This window comes from Strigops habroptila, chromosome 13, assembly GCF_004027225.2.
Source record: "Strigops habroptila isolate Jane chromosome 13, bStrHab1.2.pri, whole genome shotgun sequence".
NCBI lineage: Eukaryota > Metazoa > Chordata > Aves > Psittaciformes > Psittacidae > Strigops > Strigops habroptila.
The window spans coordinates 7,402,899-7,428,587 of NC_044289.2; positions in this window are offsets into that span (position 1 = coordinate 7,402,899).

The window sequence follows — 25,689 nt, forward strand, 5'->3', positions numbered from 1 at the left end:
GCAAAGACAAGGTGGGGAGAAATACTATTAAACTAAAGGAAAATGGGACCAAATAAAGCAAAAGACAAATGTATACATACACACTGTCTGGGCATAAACTTTGGTGGACAGTTGGAAACCTTCAACACTATTCAGAGAGTGATCCTTGCTTGAACACTGGGAACAAGTCAGATACAAAACCAGGCAGAGATATACAAGCTTTATAGTCAAATCTATGAGGTTTATGGTGTATTGCTGTAATAGCAAAGGCTTGGATTAGGTGATTTAGAAAGTCCTTAATCCCTATGCTGTGAATCCCTGCAGGGAAGAAGTCACTAAGGATTGCCAATGAAATCTAAGTGCAATCTCGGTTGCTCTCTACAGACCCACATAAAACTCTTGGACAGGGAAATACCAAGGTGTAAAGATCACTGAGTGTTCTTGTAGCAGTTTCTTTAGATATCTGTTTCTGACAGATAACAAGAACATTTTCTTTACAAATCTGCACTTTGTAATGTGAAATTAGTGATACAAATGAGAAGTTTCTCAATGGGAATTAGAACATCTTAATCAACTTCACATTAAAAAACGTGACAAATTGCCTCATAATGACCTTGGTTCCCCAAACTGGAAGGAAAACACCTTCTGTCATAGGATTTTATGCTGTCCTGTGCCTACTTCAAATATGCAACTGATGGCACGTATGAGAGGAGGCATGTCTCAGGCTGGAATATGTAGAGACAGATCATTTTCCCAGCTTTTCAATCTGGAGAGACTGCAGGAATTGGACACTGCATTGGCTGTACGGATTCAGGTTGGCATTTTACATCCAGGACAGTGTCGTAGGCCACCTTGCTATCATGTAAACACCATCCTACCAACCTGCCGTATGAAGTGGCCAGCCAAGAACAGCCCTGCATGGAGAGCTGATTAACCTTCCTTTTCCATGGTTATTCCAGTATTTGTATGGTGGTATCTCATTGCTTAAATTTATGAGAAAGATGACAAATACATCAAAGTCTAGTATTTGTCAAGCCTTTTCATCAATAGTAGAAAACTCATTTTTCTGGCATTCCTCTCCCTTAGCATGCATTTAAACCCAAACTAATTATTGGTATAAATATGCTAATAATCAGAACTAAAATTTTGAACCTTGCTTAGAATCTGAGTTAGCTTTTTATAAATGCTTCTGACTTTTAAAGCCTGTTAAAATCCCACCATTACACAAACATCTCATTTTAAAAAGTTTTCAAATATCAAATCCATGCTAGTGAATCTGACGTGATCAACTAACAACATAGAAGTGTTCACAAGTAGGTAACTACCTGCAGCAGCACCTAAACCTTTACATCTCACAGATACCCGAAGATGTTTGATGTGTCTCCCCTCCTCACTGAGCTATGAAAAGAGATAAGATCTCAGTTAAAGAAATGTGTCTCAAAAAAGCTCAGATTTTAGTGGGTCAGATGTAAGCTAATTTCACAGGGCTACGAAGACCCTGAAGGTTTGTCACAATAAATAACATATTATCTGGCCAGCCAACATCCAGCTTCCCATTCCTCTGAGCAGCAGTGACAACCCTGACCTCCCCGTAGTCACTTACTTCACAAATCTTGGGCTTTGGAATGGTTTGTTCTCATTGAGTTTGAGAAGTCTGCTAATTTCTTTCCTGTATATTATGATGCACTGGAAATAACGTGAATTAATTTAGCTTGGTGACCTTTTACAACTGTCAGGCTGTAGTATTTTCAGCTTTCTTGATCGTCTCTGGACCTGTTGAAAAGCAGTAGGGAGGGAAGCTAAATGTGGCAGACGCTTTGCATTGTATCATGGATATGCTGGAGCTTGAGAGGTTACCTGATGAACTGCAGTGCCAAGAAAAAGGACAATCTACTGTAAAATGACATATTTTGATTTAGAGAGGTCTCTTAGGCCCTTTCAAAGTGAACATGACTCTGAAATACCTTGCAAATAAACTTATGTTAGAAACCTACAGGATTGTACTTGTATAAAAAATACACATAGGAGTTAGAATATGAAAGCAGATGAAAGATACTGTTTCGACAGATTTGTATTTTTTTCTACATAGATTCTGCTATTAAAATCTGACAAGTCAGCAATCAAAATAAAACACTGCTTTGTTCAAAAGTAATAGAGATTCAGACTCTGCAACTACGCTAAGCAGTTCCATAAGAAAAATAAATAGTCTAAGCATTTGGTTTTTTGCTATTATAATTTCTGTGGCCTCTCTAGGCTTAAATGATAGTAAGAATGCCCTGATTTTTGTTCTGATAGATACATGGAATTTAACTCAATGCGTATGTGTAAGTTAACCCATTTCATTTTGTTATTCATGGTAAAGTGTATCTGTCCAGACAGATCTGCTCAAGTTCATAAAAGCAGAATTTTCAGCAGCAGTCACTGGCAAATGGCATCACTGCTTAACACTGATCTGCTTAACAGAAAAAGCCTCATACAAGTCAGAAAAACTCTTCAAAATGATCTTACCAGAAACTAGGAGAAGCTCCTTAGAAACTTGAGGCATACAGCAACACCTATGAGTTGACTGGCAATTCAGTGCCCCATTTTCACCTTTAATTCCCACTGAGCATGTTCAACACAGCTAACTGTATTTGCAAGTAAGCCCTACTGTTTATTTATTCTCATTTCTGCTCAGCTTCTGTGCTGTCATGGTTACTTTGCACTAGTCTGTCCATGCAGTTGATACCTGAATATGCTGGGTACATAAATGTTTTAAAATTGGAAAAGATATTCAGTTTTGTCTTCTCTTTCATATCATGTCTACTTGCCTACCTGCAAATTAGGTCTTCTAGTGATCTGAGCTGCACTTGCCCTTTCCTTGTGCCTACAAAGGTATTCAGCATAAACCATCCTGGTGCAGATGTATAGCTACTTCCATTAAGTCACTGTTCACAAGAAATTTTGGATAACATTACTCATGTAGCCAAGATCCCACTACAGACCAGAACTTTGGAAGTTAGAGCCTCATTTTAAACCATTTCTTGGAAAATACGCTGCAGTGACAAGTGTCAACTGATCTATTACCCTCTATGGTGCTGCTTGACTATCCTGGTCCTGATGAGTTGTTACAGAAAAGATTTGTCCCCACAAGCTGTTGGAAGATTTCTCTTATGGCTTCATTATATTACCCAGCAACTAGAGCAGTTACTTGGTTTGAAAACATACACATACACAGACACACTGGTGCAACAATAACCTAAAGGCAAGGCTGAGCTAGAAATGGTACTTCCCTTAACATTCATAACAAAAAACCCCCACACAAACAAAAACCCACAACGCCCACCACTATATTAAAAATTACATTTTGCAGCAATGAGAAGGATTTTTAGATAAACTTTTCTTTCTCTTACAGCAACTAATAACAATGAGAAAGAATTAAAATGAGACATCCTCTTATACCTGCAAAAAGAAATCCCCAAATTTCCCAATTTTGCAATGTGTCTTTTGGCAATGAGTCTTTCTGCTGTGTGTTTCAAGCACACTCATAAAGCCCAGTTTTGCCATCACATTCAGGCTGAGATCTGAGTGCAATTGTTTGTGGCCAAAATTACTTCCACCTGGAAAACTGCAAGCACACAGTTTGTTCTCTCTACCAGCTGGTGAGCAGATTTATCATGCATATAAATGAAACCTAAGAAAGTACCTGTATATCACTTTTTTCATGCATTAAGAAGTTCCCTGCACAGAAGCTTTCCTTGTCTTAACATTTGGGGAAACAGTGCCAACAACCAACACATGACACAGTGTCTGGGACTACCGAGAACTTACAACTATCCAAACTATTTGGATGGCCTCCCTAATAATACCTGGAGCACTAATAAAGGTGTGATTGACAAGTCAATCAAAAGCTAAACATCACCAGTCTTAAAAACAGACAGCCTAGTCAAACTAACAGTGTTACTGTTTTAAAACAATAAACATTAGTTCTGTCACTACTTAACAGATTTGGAGTGCTCTGCTGTGTCTGGCTGTCACCTCAGAAAATCTTGAAAGGAAACACTAACACAAAACAAACCTGTGTTTTCAGCTGCTGTTGCAACTTCACATCAGTTTTCTCTGGAAATTTTGTGATTCCATCTTCCCATAGTAATGACATACACTTTTTAATTGAATTTAATCTTCTGCTCACCTACAGAAATAAAGAGAATTCTTGACTGTATCAGCATGCAAAACAGAGAGAAAATGGCATGAGATGGAAGATTCAAGGAAAGAATCTAAAGAGCTTTTTTTCTTGGGTGTGACATGAGGAACACTGTAGTTTCTTAGGCCCTTTTCTTGGCATTCTCTTGCAGAATTTTCCCTTTCATCCTATGCTGATAAGAAAAGAGAAGAAAATACAAATTAAACTCCATAGTGTTGACTTTTCAGGAGCAGCAAGGTGTGACCTGGCAAGCATTATGCCTGGGTTTTTTCTTTTTATGAGCACTTCTCAATTTGCAGGTATTCACTCCACTGGGTTACAGGTTGCCTATTTGCAACCTCATTATTCCTACACTTAATGAGATTACTTATAATCAAGAGGAGTTCATCACGCAAGTACTATAACACATGTAAAAATGCCCTTGCTTCTGCACCTTAGCCAAGGGAGTGGGATTGCTTACCTCTATCCCTTGCCAGGATGAGGCATCAAATGGCACTTTTCAGATGGCCAAAAGTGCATCCTTGGACCCTGGTTGAAGTGGAGCTGGGTGGGCAGAAGCACTGGGCTCTGTGGTCTTAGCCTTAGCACAAATCCTGCTTGCTTTGCAAATGCCTGAAGGAAATGTTATCCTGCAGTGGCTTCTATTGCTCCTGCAGTTACTTTGGAAGTGGACACCTGCAGCTGTTTTATCTTTACAATTGTTTAATTTCCTTTAAGTTTCTGACCTTTTACAGACTTTCAATTTAACTCCTAATATTTAGGCAGATTAACATCAAACAAATAACCTGCGACGCAGTCAAAAAAATTACTACCCATAACTCATTTTACACAATAAGCCAGACTTACTAAAAAACCCCAAAACAATCCCCAAACCTCAGAAATGATCAAAACCCAGGGAGAATCCCTGAAGATGGGAAACCAGCACTATGAGCTATACCATAGACTCATTTTCTTGCCAATAGTGTTAGAAGGAAGGTTGCAAGAGAAGCTCACACACCTAAATCACCCAGAAAATGATGCTCTAAAAGGATCCTGAACAATATACAACTCACCATACTCATAAGTAATCTTATACTGGGGTAATAAATGACATGCTCTCCATTCCCAAAAGATACAGACACAAAAATAAACTGGGCTTGCTCTTGCTGTGTAGAAGTTAAAAGCAATTGAAGGATCATCTTTTGATACAGCTGAGTGAAGAGTATTTTTTCTACATTGCTTACCTGGATGGGTCACTCTGTTAAGTGCTCATCTTTCAGTGGAGTGAGCTGTAATTAAATTGAACATAGAACTGACCCGAACATGTATGAAAGGTCTCACCACTGAAAAATGTCATTTCTTGGACCTGTGTGTCGTGGTTTAAGCCCAGCTGGTAACTCACTCCCCCCCTTCTTCCTCCCCCTGCTCCTCTCTTTTGCAATCGCTTTGTCAATTCCTCCTTCCCTAGCAAGTGATCCCAGCTGCTTGGCTTCCCTACCTTCTAGTTCATGACCATCAGCCCCATTGTCCCAACATGGGAGCAACCAGGTGATGATGTGCTCCCCTGGAAGACAGCTGAAATCTTTTTGCATATTATGCAGCTCGGTCGAGGTCTGGGGTCAAGAAGTCACCTTTTCTTCTTCATCCACTTCCTCTGATTCATGTATTAATAACTCTCATTCAGATGCTGTCCCCTGTAGTAAGTGCATTGGGCCTTCACCTTTCTTCACTGCATGGGTTGCTTTTTGTGCCTCTCGTTTGCTTTTCCCCTTGCTTACAGGGGCAACTGATATTGGCATGGATTGGTCATTTGGTTTATCTGCAGCGTCTGTCACTGTGGTTGGAGTGACTGCAGTGTCTGTCACCCGGATTGGAGTGGTTGCAGTGTCTGTCACTGTGGTTGGAGTGGCTGCAGTGTCTGTTGTCGGGGTTGGTGTAGCTGCTGTGCTTGGGGGTTGAGTGGCTGCATTGTCTGTTGCTTTGCCATCAAATCCAGAGACATCTTTTTCCCTTTGAAGGTGCTGGATATTGTTGAGCAGGGCTCTGTAGGCATAGGCCAACCCCCAGCATGTTGCAGCAAGTTGTCCCTCCTTGGTACTGCCAGAATGACAGCACATCTCGTTTAAGTGTTCTGCTAATTTTTCCGGATTTTGCACTTGTTCAAGTGTGAAGTTCCAAAGCACTGGAGGAGCCCAATGGCCTAGATACTTGCCCATACTGTCCCACACACCCTGCTACTCATGACTGTCCAGCCTCGGGGAAAATCTCTTGGTGGTCCTCCTATATCATCATCTGACCCTAGACAAGACCCGAACCTGACCCTGCTTAACTTTTGAGATCAGATGAAATAATAGGGCGCTTTGAGGGTGGGATGGCCGTGGGTAAAACACATGCTGTATGTGTAGCAACATGCCGATTCCCAGCACAAGCAGCAGGCAAGTCTTAAGGGTATTCAAAGGCCATCCAAAACCTTTAGAATTCTCAAATGCTGCTGTAAATAGCTGGGTGGGGGAGCAGGGGGTGCGAGGGAATGTCTCCTTCATAGTTTGGCCCCCTGAGGAGGAAAAAAAAGGTGTGTAATTGATAAAAAATTCCATTAAATGCCTCCCAAAGTATAGAGGTGATGACCATGCTGGGAACGCAAGCCAGACCAGTTTCATGATCAATGAGTCTATTGTATTACAAGTCATTACTATGAAGTACAGTGAAACAATAACCTTAGCCGAGGCACCCCAGCTGATAAACACTAAAACAGCCAATACTGACTGTAAGTAAGGTATGACATGCTGAAACCCTGAGATCAAGCACAACAACTCTGAGAGCAAATAAATCAGCATTGTGATGAGTGACTATTAATCCAAAGCAATGAATGCTTATCATAAATACGATTAGACATAGTCTGGTCAGATCTGTCGCTATCTCAAACCTTCGAGCCCCACGTTGGGTGCCAGAAAGAACTGTTGTGGTTTAAGCCCAGCCAGTAACTCAAAACCACACAGCCGCTCGCTCACTCACCCCCTTCTTCCCACTCACCCGGTCCTGGAAGGATGGGGAGGAGAATCAAAAGAATGTAACTCCCACGGGTTGAGATAAGAGCAGTCCAGTAACTAAGGTATAATACAAAACCACTGCTGCTACCACCAATAACAATAATGATAAGGGAAATAACAAAGGGAGAGAATACAATTGCTCACCACCTGCCGACCGATACCCGGCCCAACCCCAGCAGCGATCTGGGCCTTCCAGGTAACTCCCCCCAGTTTATATACTGGGCATGACGTGCTGTGGTATGGAATACCCCTTTGGCTAGTTTGGGTCAGGTGTCCTGTCTCTGCTTCCTCCTGGCTTCCCCTCCTCCCTGGCAGAGCATGAGACTGAGAAAATCCTTGATCAGAGTAAGCATTACTTAGCAAGCACTAAAAACATCATTGTGTTACCAGAGTTGTTCCCAGGCTGAAAGTCGAAAACACAGCACTGCATCAGCTACTAAGAAGGAGAAAAAATGACTGCTGAACCCAGGACACTGTGAAACAACAAAAAAACCCCTTTTGAAATGGCAAGAAAAACTTTTGCACACAGATGTCTGACAAAAAACTTCAGAAAGCTAAAAATGTGCTACCTGCTTTTTGATTTAAAATATCTGTGCTTGGAAGTCCCTAAGGCTGAAACACGGTTTTCAGCAAGGACCAAGAAGCTTGCTTCTTCCACAACTGAGCAATTTGCATGGGTGATGTTTGGCCAGGACGTGGGGACATTTATTCTTGTCAGATGCTTCTTGTGATGAGAGAATCCTTGACTGCTATTCTCCTCTGGTGATTTCTTCTGCCCCTGACAAAGAGTTCATGCCATAGCTGCTTGTGAAAAGCAAACAGAATTTTCTTGCCCAACTTGTGTTGTGTTCTGCTCCCCGAGGTTCATTAACCCTCACTATCACTTTGGCAATTCCTCCTTTCAGTTTTAAAGGCCTTCTTTCATGTGCGAAGAGATCAGGAAAGAATTCATAATCCACTCTGTCAGCTGTTAGCTGAAGAGTGTGATTGATGCACTGAACTTTCTGAAGAATCACAAGCTGTCTGTCACTGGTGGTTTGCTACTACAGGTCTTCTTGACCCAGGCAGTTCACTTCTGGGTAAATAAAAGCTTTTATTTAGATTCTTCATATAAGATAAAGACATCAGAACTGCAACAATTTAAGAGCATTTCAGATGGCACTTCTACCAGGTCAGAATGCAGAAAATGTATTGCAATCAGAGTATGTTAATTTCCTTACACTAAATGAATTTTTAAAAGAAAGTGTAAATGAATTGTAGATTTGAATTTTAGCTTCTATGCACAAGGTAAACCTTTTTTGACCCATTTTTAGTGGTTGCCATCATGCACAGAAGGCACCAGAAGAACAGTACTTCAGTTTAAGAGAGAGATTCCCCAGCCTCTGGAATGAATTCCTGGCAATTTTCTAGTGAGAAGCCAAGTAAGCCAGACATACCTTTGGAAGATCCTTGAATACAATTGCTGAAAAGAGTTGGCAGATTTTAAACACTAAATGAACTTGTGCTGTAAGAAGAAATATCTCCCTCCCCTCAAAACCAGTATCATTTTTAGTGATAGACTGATTTTCTGGGGCAAGTTTCCTCCATCTCATTCATTATTAGTACTCGGGGAAAGTGGTTGCACTGGGAAAAGCGGGAGACAATGAATCCCTCACCTTTCAGTGATGCCAGAAGATCTGTAGCAGATGATATCTGTAAAATACTGAGTTCAAATCCAACAATACAGCAGTAATAGAAACTGGAATTGTTCAATGGAAAGGTGCAGCAGAATACTGACCAGGGAAGAGATTTATAAGTGATTACAGAAAAATCCCTAAAGCTGTCTGCTCATTGTAGAGGCTCAGTGAAGGAAAGCAAACAAGATTCTCAGATACAGTGAGCTGCTTGAGGAATATAAATGAGAGTAGGTAGCATTGCTGCACTCTGTACTGAGCAGCCCTCTCCCAGAAAGCCATATCCAACCACAATCAAATGATCACCAGGCTTTCAAAAGTGCCTGAGAACAAGGAATGGATAATGCATCCTGGTAAAGGGCCTGAAGGAGCTAAGCTAGGAAAATTAACAGAGAAAAATATGTCCCTTTCTACTTGGAAAGAAGTCAAGATGAGAGCAATGAGAGCAGATGAAATGATAAAGACAACGAGAAGGAAGACAATGGTGCAGATGCTTCTTAAAGTGTAGTAGCTTGGATTGATCGATCTAACTAGAGATTCACTGCCACATTGAATGCTAGAATAAAGGGAGGCAGGGAATAGACATCACTGTCTGCAAGCTGCAATCTGGCAATACAAATAACAAATTAGTTGGTTTCTGTTCCTCTTACATGAGAATCTGGACTTGCTACGATTGCTCCTTTCTGCGGCTGTAAATCAGACTTGATTTTCAAAGTAACCAAAAGATTTCAAAAGCTCAAAAGTTGTTCTTAGCACTAAGCACAAGTTGAAAGAAAAAAATTATATTTAATTTATACATTGATAAAAGTGATGCTTAAAAAGTCCCTACTAGGTATTACAATATATAGAGAAACTGGTTTGAGGGGAGTCAGCTCCCACTTCAGCTGATCATCATTTATAAATTTGAAGGAATGCAGTCATAAATAAGCTAAGCCCAGACTAGACTTACCTTATATTGCATTTTTTATAAGATTTACATTAGTCTTAACTTGTGGTTGGAGCTCTGAAGCCCCCAGCCTGTTTCCTCAACTCGGTGGTGGAAGTAGCATTGTTATTCACTTCTGATATAACATAAGGAAGGATCTGCAAGCATATTCAGAAGCCAAATTGATGCTGGTACCCAGTGTCTCTTCATGCTGGTAGACTCAGACCTAGGAGCTGGGTCTCCAAGGGCCTTAAGGCAAAACTCTTTAAATGAGCATGACAAGCATGACTAAGCCTAGAAATGAATAATCAGGAATGACCTTAGCCCACATGTTTTGCTTATGACCTCATTATAATTATTAGTCTTGAAATGTGCAGAAAGAGCATGAAGTGAATTTTTCACCATGGTTGTTTGCAAGGAGCCTTGGGTATTTCCTTCTCTTTCTCTGCTCTTATGCATCCACTGTTTATCCATCCATGTGTACGTGCCTATACACACTCTCACTCAGTAGCAGGGTCAGTGAGATGAACATATAGAGGAAATGAGGATTTCAGCTCAGCCCTGAAGATCTCCACTCCAAGGCAGGATCACCCTTGGCACTCCTGGTTGGCACTGAACAACCTTATATTAAACAGCTTTAGTAGCACACTGAAAAAGAGGAAAAGGAATGGTCCAGGCCTCCGCACTATATCCCATTTTGGGTGCTATGCAATATTGCGTGCAATTCACAAAAATACATTTCTAATGCAAATAATTGTTACAGGCCAGTTTCTGCTCTCCATCACTGGTGGACTAAGCTGTCCCCAGAGGCACAGACCCAGCATAGCGGTTCTCAAACTCCTGTCTCTTTTCTGTGAAGGAAAGAAAGTTGCCAAAAGAGGGAGCTCCATATCTCTGTTCCTTGTGTGCTTTCAGTTGAACCATAAAGAGACACTACCAAAACAAATTGATCAGGCATAAGACTAGAAATTGTTCCTTCAATACTTAGAGAACACTATTGAGATGTTGGTTTGGATATAAGATATGAATGTGTGTTCCTAGTAGGTGAGTTACAAATTCCTATATGTCTCCTCCACTCCAATCCCAATTTATCCAAGAAATGGTCTTATCTTTTCATACCATCACTTTCTGTTACATGAAACCAAGCCAATTTCATCTACTGCTATGGGTCTGAACAGAATTGGGCATGTGAAATATATTGTCACCTAGGCATTCCAGATGTGCCCACACAAGCTAAAATATAAATCAGAAAGGGCTTCTTTCTATAGGGAGTCTTGATTTCAGATTTATTTCACTGCTGCTTAGAGTTTGGAAGGTCAGCACATTACACCAGTTGATTTCAGGGAGAGCAGAAACAGGCCCTTTTTATTCAGAAAGTAGAAAAGGAGCCTTCTACAGGAGGCAAATGTAATAAAAATGAATTGTCACAACTAAATTAAAAAATACAGGTATGAAGAAGTCTGATACAGCTGAATCCTTTAACATCAGTCAAATGCAGAGTTAATGAACTGCATATTCTTATATCTGGGCACCCAGTAGCCCAGGTTCTAGAAATGGTGGACTGAGAGATAAATAAAAGCCTGGTGAGACATATGTATATATATTTAGACCCTAATCTTATATTTTGGCTATGGATCAGGCAAAGAAAAATTCTGGTTGAGCTGGAGAACTGACCTAGGTCTTGCAGCAGTTAGGTCAATCTTCTCTGATTAAAGAGACCAAGCCAATAAACATCTTTCTTACTTTTGAAAGAACATTATATAAATGAAGACTACCCTAGAAGACCAGCAGGTTGGATTTTTTGCACAATTGACTAGCAAACAAAACGATAAATCCACTGTTCACTTTTAAATTTTCAACCTCCTCTTATTTCAGATGATTTGTGCCAGGCAAAGGGCAGCCTCAGAAACTATTTGGAGTAGTTGCTCATTACTTACTTTACTTTTTAGTTTCCACTAAAGACGACAAAGCTGATCTTGCTGGCCTGTAACAGAGAACTGACGTTAATCTCCAAACTAGCTGTTGCTTTGAATTCTCTGCAGAGATTTCAGATCTTCTAGTTGAACCATTTCTTCTCTTTCCAGAATGCATCTCAGAGCACTGTAGTGTCTGGTTTTCTCATCTGTTTTATGCTTGGTTTACAGTGGCAGAATTCTCTTTAGATTGCTGGTTTCTAAATTAACCAGGTCAATACCAAACACTCTTTATGCTAATGCACAGCAGCAACATTTTGTACTAAATCAGACCAAATCTCATGAAGATGCCTCTTTAATTAGAAGGTAGAATAGGGAAGTATTGTAAAAGTCTTGGTGAAGACTCTAAAGCAAACAAACAAAAAAACTCTTGTACAATTTCTTTGTATGGTAGTGGGCAGTTTTATCATTTTAAAATATAGATAATAGAAACACTGCAAACTTGTTCTTAACCATAGCATTAGCATGGATGTTGGAAGCCAGACATTCTATGGCATCTTGTAGATTCTAATAACACTCTCAGTTTCTTAGGTTGTTTAGGAGTTAGGCATTTTTTGTATGACTGGAACTGTTAGCAGAGAATCGACTACAGTAATTTTACCCACATTGAGTGACATGTTTGAAAGGAATTGTTTCCCAGTAATCTCTGCTAGGTCACTGCAAACTGAAAGATGGCGCCCTAAAGAAACATTTTCTGGCAATGAAGCTTTCATCTTTCATCTACACATTAGTGACAACAATAGCAATCAAAATATGAAGGATTTTACTTTAAGCAATATCCTTGGTTTTTCATGACTTGACAGCTTGTCTAAAATCTGTGCTGTAAAAATTGTTTTGGGAAGAAATACTGCCTAAGATAAGAAAAACCAAAAATAATAATAAAATAGCAGTTATCTTTGAGAAAGATTAAAGAAATAAACAACAGTTGAGCTCATGAGAGCCAAAGTGTTTGCATATTACATATTTTGACATACAGAATTCCATTAGAAGTCAGAATAACATTTTACCCTCTTAGTAATTAATACAGAGACAGAAGATTTGAAGGAAAACTCTGGAAACATTGTGAAGATCTGATGTCCAGCAACAGAACAAAGGACATTATCCCACTATTTCCAATGCAAACCAAAGAAGACATGAAAAAGAGTATCTTATGTTTAAGGAGCTTAGATGGCTGTCTTGTTCTCCTCTGGACTGTGTAAAACCATACACTAGTTACTCTCTGCAGCCTGGCACCCGAGTCTGTCCAAATTACAGGCTCTGCAAGTGGGGGACTACTTTGCATTAGGTGTTCACCTCAGCCATAACATACCCGCATCAGAATACTGACTGAGTCTTCTAATATGATACTTCAAATAATATTCAGAAGATACTGCAAATAATTTTTATCTTTTTTTTTGTTACTAAATGAGTACTGGAGCACTAGAAGGTTTATTTTACAAGAGCAATAAAAAGCCCAAATTACTTCCCTTACAGTGCTTAGCAATTTCACTCAGATGCTTGAAAAATTTGAAGTCTTTTTGCATCCACAACCAATCAGCACAACATGATGGGTCTATACTATCTCCTCTTTCATGTTTATTTCTTATATTAATGCATGTAATACAGCACAGAGTACTTTGCTCATGTAAGAATATAGGGGGGAAATAACATGGTAGAAAAGAAAATGTTTCGATTTGATACCTCTGAAGTTGCAGCAAGTTGTGACTGTATGGTTTCCATAGAGGCATTTAGAAACAGTGTGTACAGAAGATGCCTGTGTGTGAGACAACTCTACTTTGAGAGTATATATGAACAAAAGTAAACACCTCAAAGACTGGGACAGAGGAAGGATCTACAAGAAAAGAGACTGAGTGCAGCTAATGCTAATGTGAGTGCTCTTATCTTTTGGCACTGCTATGCAAAATGGTGTAGCAAAATTACAGCAGGTTCAGTTTTGGATCTAAGCTACTAGATCTAAATCCCAAATGTATTTGGGTGATTTTTGCATCATGTAGGAAAACTGACCCAAATTCTAATAGCATCTCCTGCTCTGCTCACTGACACAGGTACAGCTGATGTCTGAGCCATACCTAATAGCAGCAGTATGGAAACAATACAAGACTACAGGTAAAATCAAGGAATGCAGATTACTATCACTTCTGCTCTAAACTGATTGAAATAAGGATTTTTTTTTTTAAAATCAGAGATTATAGAAATATTAAGACACAGTTCTACAATCAGAGTGACACTGTAACTGTATTTCAAACACAGCTGTGTAATAAGTTCAAGAGTGATAACAAGTCCTAAAATCCATTCTGAGTCTGCTTCTTGCAAAGTTGCAGCCCATCTCCCTTGCCTGCTCGCGCTTTGTCTGGATTCTTATATTACTGACATCACACATTTCCTTCACACAGCTAAACAAACTCAGCAGGAAGTCAAGAGCAAAGGGATTGTAGAATCACACCCAAAATCCCCAGCATGGAGCTAGAGCATATGCATTTCAGAAGTTAGTGTTCTAAACTGGCTTGGAATGAATTACCCAGATGAGGGTCACCTTAGTGAACACTGAAATGTGAAATCTTCTTTCAAAAATGCTGGACAGAGAGTGAGCAGTGAAGGGTAAAGTAGTATATTTTGTAGTGCCTCATGAGAAAAATATGTCTAATGTAGGTGTCAGTTCAGCCATAGTGAATAATTTAATCATACTTGTAAATGGTGTTGTAATAAAAGTCATCAGATCTGTCAGACCCTCAACAGTTTAGGTAAAATTAGATCTGCTTTACCAATGTTGGAAAAAAATTGATGTGCATAGAGACTTTGTCCATTAAAACTAAAACAACAAAAATAATGAATTTTGGAAGGAAGAACTTAGAACCCCAAAAGTTTATTTACCAGAGATAATTCTTAATAAGATCTTTGTCATTACTCACAGCTTGTTGTTTACCCATGTGATAAATTGGAGAACCCTATGATAAATGAACACATCAATTATCAAGCACTTTCATTCACTTCATCTATGCTCTGACTGGAAATCCATCATCATAAGGCTCACACTCACAGCCCAAATATCTTAACTTCCAAACTGCAACAAAGGAAAGAAGTTGGCCTGTGAAGAGGAGAATGGGCTTTGCCTGGCACATAGAAATTTACGCCCTACATACCCCTACAAATTGCCAGTGCAGTCATCCCAGTTCTTCCTCTCAGGACCTCTAGTTCTGCCTCACAAGCTCAGGTCCTCCACACATTGTTATTCCTGGCTTTCTCTTGAAACCCCTTGGTACTGGCTGGGCAAGAGGCATCATGCATTGTATGTGAGCTCAAGGTACACACAGGTTTTTATTATAGATATATAATAATATAGAATATATAAAAATATAGAATTACTATAATTCTAACTGTTGTAAGTTTTGTACCCAGTAAAGAGGGTTAAATCAAGATCCAGTATAAACCAACATCTTTGCATCCACGTGGGGGGGCTTGAGCAGGCAGATTTCAACCACTTCCCATTCCTCAGTATAAAATTGTTCTTTTATTTATTCATGTTCTTTGGGGTTTTTATGAACTTGTAGAGTTAGAAATACCAACAAAGATGCTAGAATTTACAGGAAAGATTACAATTATTATTAGTCACCGTAAGTGTTTAATTACGATTAACCTCTAAACCACACTTCCAATATTTCTGTAATATATATAATGACTGGTTTCTGAGATGCTGGGATAATGGAATGGTTGAAACACATTTGTAATGATCTGCATCGCTGCTGTCACTTTGGAGGGTCATGATAAACCATTGCTGTCTGTGCGCACACACAGGCACATGCCAGAAACAGTCATCACCATGGAGCTGCCTAAATTGAGCTGAACTGTTTTACCTGAATACACAGAATTTAATATCAGCACTGCAAAATTTACTGATACAATGTGATAGAGCGATGTTATTGTTCCTCTTCGGCTAGTCCCTCAAACACTTCTTAACCTTACTGAACACAAATCAGAGATGAAGAACTGTGTCTGTTCTCTTTCAGCTCCTGGAATTATTGGCAAGAAAAGTCCACGCACAGATGTATTTGGATTCCACATCTGATATAATCTTCAGAATTCTAGCACCCTTCTGAATTACAATCTGTGTGTAATATGACATGTTGATCTATCATAATTAACTGTCTGCTGTTGAAAAGAAATCCTCAGAAAAACACCAAAAATAACTAGTGATTAAAAGCATATAGCTATACATATACCTGTAAATTATAGAAATTTAATTTCAGATAATGGCCATAACATCCACTAAACATTCTTTTTTAACTTGTTTTCTGTATTTTTTTAAAAAACATACCATCTGAACATGTGAAGATTCAGGTTTTCTGTCTTCCACATTTGTCTGAGCTTCCCTTTCATTTTCAGCCACAAGACAACAGTGGGAGAAAAAAGGAAGGGAAACAGCTGTTCTCTAGCCCCTCTAAACCCCCTACACATCATCAAAAGGAAAGGCTGAAAGAAAATGCAGAAAAAAAAGGAATTAAGGAATCTGTTACTTCTTTGAAACACAACATGAAGATGGTTTCAGAATACTTTGAATTTTCTGACAAAATAATTTTCCATTTTTAATTAACTCTTAAAAACTACTTATTTCTCCCCTATTTGATTTCTGTGCACCGAATCACTGGAAAAGCTATAAAAATATTTGCAAAGACATCAAGGAATACTGAAGAGCATCCATGAGTTTGGGGAGAGAAATCATAGAATAGCGGGTTGGAAGGGACCTCAAGGATCATCTGGTCTGATCTTTCTTGGCAAACCATAGCCTAGACTAGATGTCCCAGCACCCTGTCCAGCCGCTTCATAAAATTATCCAGCGTAATGCTTTGATTACTTGGTGCAGAGGATTAATGATTTGTCAGGATCCTGGTGACTTATTTTTACAAAGTACCTGATTATTTCTCTTTTTTTCTTTCTATTTTTTTTTTTTTAAGATATATAGATAGATTTCCTTAAAAATGTCATATAAGAGTTAACAAAAACAAAATCATAATTTAAAGATCACAGAACAAAATGAAAGCTTAAGAGTACCGTGAAGTGAAAGAGAAGATCGCCAGGGAAGTTGTCAAAATACCCTAGATGTAACCAAGACTGCGAAGATTTGAGAGGTCCTTTTCCACGCACTGCTACATAAACAATGAAACATGCAACTGCTAAAACGGGGAAGCAACAGAGATGCAGCGAACTAGGAGGAGGTAGTTTTAGATAAGCAGGCACCAAGAGAGTTTACGATAAAACACGTGTACAGTGCTGTCATGCATGGGTCAGAAGATGACAGTGGTAGCTGTGCTTATGATGAATAGTAATATGATGAGTGCTCCGAGACGTTGCAGGCAAAAGGAAGAGATTCTCTGCTCAGGCAATTTATATTTCCACTTCCCTATCTCCATTCACTCTTACTTTCTAGCAGAGGGCAACTTTGGTAGTAGCTAACACACTTCATTGATGGCTTCCCTTGAACTGAAGTGCCAGAACACAGGCAGCTGTCTGGCACAAATGTTTCCAATACCCAGTGTTATTTTTCACATATGAGTTATGATGCATTTTCAAAGCAAAATCCTTGAATCCAATAATCTATGTAGATTTGGAGGCTGTGCTAATACATGCTGATTTATGTCCGCTGTCAAAAAAAACCACGTCTGAAGCTGGTTATGCTTCAGAAAATGAAGAAAACTTGATTCAGCTCCATCAGGTGTCAGTGCTTCCATGGATTTCCCGTGGTGTCAAAGTATGTTGGAGCTGGGTATAAGGAACCATCACTGCCTCTGTTTGAGCAGTACAGGAAATGGTTATGGCCTCTGTCTCTTAATTGTGTGTTATTCATAATGTCTGAAAAAGACTGAATGTGATTAATCAAGTGAAAGAATTTATGAAATTAGTAGATAGAAAATTCATGCATGTGTAATAAATTAAATTATATTGCCAACAACCAAAATCTATTTCCTGCAAATCCAAGGATAGTATAAGATTCTTACAAAAGACAACAAAAACACACGTTAAAAAAAGACTGCTCTCTGCCATAACCACAATTACCTGTCTTACAAAAGTGTGATTTAAAAGCTCTTGACTAGACAATGAATTCCTCTCCTATGTATAATGCCACTCTCTTAGAACAGGAGGTGTTCCAGGAGAAACAGGCTGTGGAAAATAAAATCAGGAGGTATTTCAATAAAAGAAAAAGAAAATCATGCTGAGGATACATGGATCCAGATCATAGATCCACAGTGCACAGAATGAATATAAAAGGCACGGTACCTACTGCAGGGGTCTTACAACTGACACAAGTGCTGAATTGGAAAAGGACGCAGCACTGGAGCACAGTTAAGGAAAAATTACACCATCATGAAAACCCCAGCTAAAAATTAGGTAGCATTTGTGTTAGACCATCGTCTCGTTCTGTGGCCTGAGGTGGAACTAAAGTGCTGCCTTTAGGTCAGCTTTACATTGCGCGATTATTTGTATTTATTTCATAACAAGGAAGGGCATTTCCCCAAAGGTACAGATATGTCTGATATGAGTTTCAAGAATGAAAATGAAATTAAATTCAGTTACTTCTGTGACAGTCAGCCAATAAATTTCCCTCCCTCGATATGTATAGGTACTGAACATTTTGCACCCTCAAAGCTTTTAATATTAAGCCGACAAAGACAAAACATAACACAACTGTTCCCTTATTTGTTAGTGGGTTTGCAATTATTTGCGGGTCTTCAAGGACACAGCCTGATAGATGATGTTTCAGGGAAACAAAATACAAGTTTTGTTACTCTCAGCACCTTTTTGCATAATAATGAGACCGGGCAGAGGGAGTGTTATGCTCAAATACAAGTGCACAAGGTTTGCCTCTAGGCTGCTCCACAGGAAACCTAAGCCCATAACAATTACAGTGTTTGTTACTGGAAAAATGAGAGAGAGTAATTAGAACGATGCTCTTAAAATCACCGGTTCTTCGTAATATACGCTTTCTAATTTAGTTTGGCAAAAGTGGCTTGTAACGGTGTGAGTACATATTAAAGAAGCAGCAATTAGGAAACTAAACAGCCATGATGACAGCTTTTTAGTTAATGCTTTAGCTTTTAATTTTGAAATGGCAGGTCCCACTGAGAGCAATATTCTAGAACTGTAATTTTGTAGAATGTGACAATGTGTTCTTGGCAATTAATTAAAAATTTCTCTCCTTTTTTTTCCTGAGGAGACATAGGGTAATGGTCTCCTCTTTGCGAAGTTTTCCATGTGATTAACACCACTGTCTCCAAAATAGTTTGCAATGTGTCAAGTACAAATTGCAGGTTCTGTTTGGCTTTTGTCTACTGTCACTTTGCGGAATGGGAACTCGAAGTATCCTCCAGCTGCCATGGGAAGAGCCCCTGAGCTGGGCTTAACTGCACGGTACTGCTGAAGTCCCTGGCAAACTTCCTCTGACTATGCCAGCTTGTGCTCTTCAAAGCTATGACACTTCTTTCCTATTTTCCGCAGGTAACTTGACAGCATCAAAAAAACCCACCCCACCAAAAATAACACTTTTTTGGGGCAAAATCCTAACTGGTGGAAGGTGGGTCTGGTAAGCTTGGCAGGGCACCAGAAGGAAGGAACAATGGAATCTGCTCTTGGCTCCATCCTACTCTTGGCTTGTGTCCTTGGGCACATCCCTTAATATCTTTCCTGATTAATTTTATCCTGCTACTAACTTTCACAACGCAATATGCAAAATGCATTAGTACAGTACTTCGGTGTACAGGTGAATTACAGAGTCATTGGTAATCAGGGGATTTTAAACTCACTTTGGGTTTCTATGAATGGTTTGTAGGGGAAATGTGAATTTCAGTTTCACCTCAGACTTGTCTGACTTTTAACTTCGAAAATCAATGCGCATTAAAAGGTTTCTACTCTTTTCCCTCTCTTTCCAAACTATCAGTAAGGATTTTAACCATCTGTTTGACATAAATCCATTAACACAATTTCATCATATCAAAACAGCAATGCCAGAGGCACGGATACGCACCGGGTCATGGTGAATAAACGCTCCTGTCTTTATACCACAGTTCTTGCAGCACTGAAGAGGCGCATTCCGTGCTGCTGCCTTGTCATCAGGGACATCCAAATGCAACTTACTGGCCTAGAGAAACAGCATGAAACATGAGATGACCCTCTTCAAACTAGAAAGCCTCCACTTCACAAAATAACTGGATTTCCAGAAAACAGCAATGACTTTTCTTCCCTCTGTTTGCTAGTACATTAGTAGCTTTTCCTGGCCTGGAGCCAGCATAGCACTTGTGTAGATAAATTCAAGGATTTGAGTGGTTCCATTAAACTCAATGGGGATACTCAAGCTACATGAGTAAGTAGAGTCCGTCCTGGATCAGGCCCATAGAGAGGAGTGGGCCACTATGACATTTTATTAGGCATATTTAGTAAGTACCTGGAGTGTGGGAAGAAATACCTTAACATTCAGAAACCCCTCCAAAAGAGAAACAGGGACCACTAAGTTAAAGAAGAAAAGGGAAGGGGAAACTCAGCCAGATGCAGGGATAAATCCCAGTGTTTTCAGACTTGCTGTTCTGATATATGGACCAGGATGAAGCTAACTAGAGAACAGAGAAATCCATTTTAGTAACTACCAGGAAGCTTATTTACTAAAAGTAAATATCTGTCAAACATGGCTTTTATCACTCAGGTCTATCATCATACCCAGCTGATGTCAAATATATTTACCTCTAATGTTTTTTACTAGCTAACTGAGCTAAAGTGCTGCTACTGCTCTCACTTGCCTTCCTCAATAAATGTAATGGAGCAAATCTCATAATTGCTTTTTTGATCTAATCTACTTAGAGATTATATCCCATTCTGCTTTTAAAATTCACATGTTCAGATGATCTGAATTGTTGGAAATGATAAAAAATGTAATTTCTCTATCATTTTCAACAATTGCCTATTATCCCAATAAATAAACTGTGTAGAATTGGAAAAATAAGATTAAGACCTAGGAGACAAACCAATCTATTTCTGGTTTTTTCTATTTTTACGATGATGCTTGGAAATGATTTATTGCAATGTTAGAAATGAAAGTTCAGCTTGAAATATAAAAAAGAACCAGTGCTGGAGTTTCCAGCAACAATGCAGTACATTTCATGTATGAAAAATGCCAGTTCGTGCTGTAGCATTTCTCCTTTGCTGTCCCATCTGGTACAGTAGACTGATATTGATATGTATTCCTATAGCAAACTACCTAGAATGGCTGGAATGAGCTATTTCACCACCAGTGCAAATTATCCAACACAATTATTAAACAGTATTTGGTAACATATATTACACATATTGTAACAGAAGGAGAAATATACCTTTAAAACATGAAATGAAACCTGGTAAAATGAGTAATAATGATGATATTGTCTGATTAAATATGCAACAGTAAAAGAACCCCAAACTTAATGCAAACCTAGTTATAAATACTATTATGCATGTATTGATTCTCCTGTTTCAAATTTAAGTGTTAACTGGGAAGAAAAGGATCTCTGTGTGGATGAAAGATTAAGCAGGTTTTTCGCTATATATGAAAAAAAGTAAGCAATACAATCAACAAAATATAACTGATTCCTAGAAAACTCTCTACTATATTACAACTACAGACCAATAAAACTCACACATGTGAAAACTTTATCTACTTTAGAAGTAAATTGGAACTGAGTTAGACTTTTTGTTTTTAATATCTCCTCTAGGCAATGCTGGAGAAGTGTTCTGATAACATACTGCAAAACTTGTTTAAATTTTCCCAACTTGATAAACACTTAAATGCACAACTCAGAAGTAGCAGTTAAATATGGAAAAGGTAGCTGGCACTGCTTACCAGCAAGAAAAGAAAAGAAAAGGAAAGAAGGAGATGATAGAGTATTGCAGAAACTTTCTTTCCTATGACTCAATCTGTGAGTTGCATCATGTAAAAATAAATTCATTCCACTATACAATTTCCAGAGCTAACACTACCTTACTGCTTCTGTATTAAGTTTTCTTGAGATAACTAAGAAGCAGTCTTAGCCCCATTAACTAAAATCCAATACTTGACTTACTCTTTAGTTAAATAGCAGATACTCATCAAAAGCCATGTATTGATCAGCAAATGGATATCTGCTCTTTAAATGTTCCACATCTTTTGTTCTGACTCTGTGTCTCCCACCACTACTTAGTAAGGAATGAATGGCTGAAGGACTGAAACTGGATCAGTTCATGAACGTTGTCAACCATGTTATGTCGCTTTTTTTGCTAACAGGAAAGGAACTAGAAACCCACTGAATTCTTAGGCATGATCTCATTAGAATAAATTGTTCTTGAAGTCTTTGTTCTTAATTTCTGCTGAATAGGTTTATGATCAGAGTTGTCTCTCACTGATAGAAGCATTTATTCTAAAACCTCTCTTCAAAGGAAAACAAATCTGGTAGAAATCAGAACATTCTGAGCAATCGGAATTTGATGTTTTCTGTGATAAAATGATTGTTCATTGTGGCAGTGCATTTCTAAGACCAATTTAGAGAAACTAGCTAACTCTTTCTTCATTAAGTGCAGTGGATTATGTGTAGCTGGTGCAAGAGGTCCAGTTTCGGCCGGTAGCTGAATAGGAAAAATCACATGCAATTTGTGGATATGAAATCGCACATGTGAGTTTGGAATTAAAGATAGATTTTTCTTACAGAATAGATTGAAGAAAAATGTCCTGTTGATCCTTGATTTGTCCCAGGTACAAATTTATGGAGATCGAGAATCACAGCTCTGGGAACAGCTGCTTGGTGTGTATCTGCTCTCAGCTACAGTGCAAGTGGCGTGTGCTACTGGCCTCTGAGCATGGCTTTGTATAAGCCAGGTTGGCAATTTGTCTACTTGGGTCAAAACTTACGGGTGAAAAAGGCTTTAAGTAAGAGGTTAAGCCAGCCATTTGCAGCAGGGAGTTTGAGCAAATCCATATTCTTTTATGCTGCAACAATTCAGGGATGCTTACCCATCTGGTGCTGCTTTTCATCAGGGAAGGCCATAGCAAACAGCTGAGGGACACTGAATTCTTGATATGCTGCAGCTCTTTTGCAACTGAAAATCTGGCTCTATCGAAAAGAGCTTATATGGGAAAACAGAAGCTGCAAATCATAAACGTTCACCTTTAAAAAAGAAAGAACAAAACAACACCCCACCCCCCCCGAAACTGAAAACCATTTACTTTTCCCCTGAGAAAAGCTCGAAAAGAAGACTAGCAATAGTTTAATCCTACTGAGTCAACTTTCAGTGTATGTAATACACATACAAGCTATGTTGGCAGAACAGCATCCATATAGCAAAACCCAGTGGGGTAGACTTGAACATCATTTCAATCCAGATATTGAAAAAGGCAAACATCTGTGAAAAAAAAAAAATTAGCACACAGTCATATAATTAATTGTGGCATTTTTCTGCAAAAAAGACCAGAGTGAAATTGCACTGGTGCTTTTATGCTGACATTTCCCAACTTTAGCAAAATTATTTTTGCACTCTTCATAATGTTATTCAAATGTAAGATGCAATTTTGTAGTAATGCCACAGGTATAGAAAATAAGTATTCCAGGGCAAAATAAAAAGCTCAGCATATAAGAATGACACCCATATAATTCATCATTACCTTTGCTTTAAAACTCTCAGAAACCTTGAATTTTAGCTGTCTTCTACTGCAATTTAGCATCATCTCAACAGCAAGCTCTCCATGGGCCGAAAGATTTGTCAGGCTTTCATGAAATGCTGAAAGGTTCATGCAGCCTCTTATTAACCTATTTTCATGGCCCCTTTGGCTCCTCACAGCAGTCTTATGGGAAAAAGCAGTTGCAAGAAATGTTTAAAATGTAGCAGAGACCTGTGAGACCCAAACTGTTAATTCAGAATATGTGAAAAGAACACAACTTTTTAATCAGAAAATTAAGTTAAACCTGAAGCAAGGATCTTCTGGTGGCTTTTACGTCTGGCATCTCCCTCATAGGTCCAGTGATGCCACTCTCATCCAGGCTTTCTTGGACGTATGGTCTCATTCTGGCCACTACCTACAGTAAGAGAAGATAGCAGAACAGAGCATCACACAGCTCTCAGCTGCTGGTATCTTGTTGGAAGGATTTTCCTGATGGCTTTACTTGGCCTACCACATCCCAAGATCTAAAGAAATCTGCAGTTGTACGTATTTTAATATCATTAGGATGGAGGAGATGAATTTTACTCTGGACCCCTATTGTCACTTGACAGAAAATTCTAGTGCCTAGAAGAAAACCAGAAAACATGGTTTCAGATGTACTTCTGCTGACATAGGTGGAAGAAGCAGCATTGTTTATTTTTTTCTAAGAACAAAAAATGCCTATGAAACTTTCAAGGCACTTGAAGAGCTATACAAAATGCTAAGAAATTCAGGGAAGCTCAGTCTATTTGCCCCTTTATGTACTGTAAAACAAGCAGCATTTATTGATAGGGAAAGGCTTGAAAACACAAGAAATGGAATATACCCTCTGCAATCCATGTTGCTCAAACTGTAATACTCACAGCAGGCACAGAGATTACCACTATTCCTGGAAGGACTAGATGTACAAATGGATAACCTGAACTTCAAATGTGAGAAGAATACAAAAGATGCAAATCACTGAGGTTAAGAACATTAATTAGTAGCTGGTTGCTATGGGGTAGGAAAATACTCTCCAAAGGAACAGATAATTTTCCTGAGTGGAGCTGTTGCATCTCTCTGTGAAATATCATCATTGGCCTCTACTGAATACAAGATCTTGAATTAAATGAGTGCCTGACGGGATGCAAGATTACACATCATCATACCTGTGCAAATGTTTGACCAAGGGATACTGGAAGCTGAAAGTCAACTATTTAATAGGGAGCCCTTGCTCTGCATTCTAAATGCAGTGTAGTTAATAGCATCTATTCATCCTGACTAAGCTTTCGTGATATTGGCTCTAAGCATCACTATTGCCTAGGAATAAAGATCAGACTATCTGCTGGAAAAGCTAATCCAAGGGTCGATGCTTGCTTGCAAATAAATCTAGATGCTAACCTAATATTGCCATGACTCATAGAGGATACAGCTTCTTACAATATTTGTTATTTAAGAGACTACAAGGACTAAAAAAAGATTGTAAGTTTTGTTGTGTTTGATATGAAAAAAATCACAAACAAGTCCCGCTGAGCCTGTTTTGCAAACAAGCTGAATTTATGAGGATGAAAGGCAAGTCAGAAAAAGGTCATGCCTATTAATTTCAATCGTTGTGCAAAATCAGCATATTCTATACATGCCTAGTAAGATTTGTGGCACTTGGGTAAATACATTTGTATCCCTTTAACGCTATTAATAGTATCTATGCTCTGCATTGCTAAGAATATTTCAAGTGGTGTCTTTCGCAATTCTCACATACTTTAGTTAAATGCAAGCATGACACTATAGGCCTATAATTTACTATTTCCATCACATTAACATCTTCTCACTTGGTGAAATCTTTTATATTTTGAAAGCTCTGTTGATAGGATTGAACAGTTTTGTGCTTTCTAGTATGATTTTTTATCTTGACATCATAATAATCTGGCAATGTCTTGTGATGTTTGGCAGTGCACAAGGAGAACTGAATGGGCAAGATTTGAGAAGAGCAGAACTTCCCCATCCCATTAGCACTGCTCTTTGTAGCTCATAGCCTCAGCCACAAGATGGAAGGGTGCTCTTCTCATTCCACTGACATCCCTCTTCACATCATGTCTATATTCAGCCCCATATGCTTTTTGTACAGAAGTAAAAAGTCTTCTTTCATCTCAGAATAAATCAAGTCCCTTGTAAGCTTCTCTGTGAATGCAAAAAGAAGAGAAAGCCCAGCACAGGACAGTCTACTATCAGCATGCTCATCTGAAAAGCATGGAAACCAGGGTTCAA